Raw genomic sequence first — 991 nt, forward strand, 5'->3', positions numbered from 1 at the left:
TGTCCTTCTGTGTCTGGCTCATTTCACTTAGTTCGATATCTTAGTTTGATGAGCTTCGGCAAATGCATTCATCTGTGTAACCACCAGCCCAATCAAAAAAAATTTTTTAGCCATCTTCCTCTCCCCCAAAACTTCCCTGTGCCCCTCTGCTGCTAAGGCTGCACCCCCAGCTCCATCCTCAACCCCCAAGCCTGGCCCTTTGAAGTCTCCGATCCGCTTCCGGTTGCTACAGTCTAAGGTTTCGTGTAAATGGCTCGCACAGTATATTCACACCCGTGTCCCGCGGTAAGACTTTTCAGCAGTTGACCGCTCGGGCGGCTGAGCTCTATGGACATAAGCCCCACTTATCTTTACGCCAGTTGATGGGCACTAGGTTATTTTCCATTTGGGGGCTGCTATGAATAAACCTACTACGAACATTTGTGTACAAGCCTTTATGTGTTCATTTACCTTGGTAGCTACTTAGGAGCCGGATTGCTGGGTTATGCGTTATGAATTCTTTATGTATTCTGGTTTCAAGTCCTTCGTCGAGAATATGTATTGAGAACATTTTCTATCTGCGAGACAAGCAAGCGTTGTTTGGTTTGGCGCTGGAGGAGGAAGGTGTTGGGGGGGCAGACTGGATGGTGTCGCCCCCTTTGGGAAAGGAAGGGAAGGAAAGAAGATGAGGTAGGGTGGACGCCGCTGTTCCTGATTCACGTGCCACCAAAAGTCTCCAGCAGGGGGCAGCAGAAACCAGAGCACAGCACCCGGGGCCGGAGGCCAAAGACCATAGAGTTGCAGCATGTCAGAGGCCAGAGGGGCCTTGGAAGTCACCTGATCCAGCATCTTCAAGGGGCGACAGGGGAGACTGAGGACCGGAGAAGAGGCCTCTGCGATCTCCCCGCCCTCACCTGGCTCAGGTGTTGTCATCCTTCCGCATTCGGCGCAAGGCCGCCTCGCTGGGCGTCCGTCAGCCTCTGCCCCCTCCCGAATCTGAAAGTTCAACTTG

General features: G+C 52.7%; 1 protein-coding gene across 1 annotated transcript in view; it reads right to left on the reverse strand.

The window, feature by feature from the left end:
* The window catches only part of PEAR1 (platelet endothelial aggregation receptor 1), a 10865-nt gene that overhangs the window by 8665 nt on the left and 1209 nt on the right, over positions 1–991 (reverse strand). The gene's annotated exons all lie outside the window — the stretch shown is intronic.

This window comes from Pteropus vampyrus, unplaced genomic scaffold (genome assembly GCF_000151845.1).
Source record: "Pteropus vampyrus isolate Shadow unplaced genomic scaffold, Pvam_2.0 Scaffold124, whole genome shotgun sequence".
Taxonomy (NCBI): domain Eukaryota; kingdom Metazoa; phylum Chordata; class Mammalia; order Chiroptera; family Pteropodidae; genus Pteropus; species Pteropus vampyrus.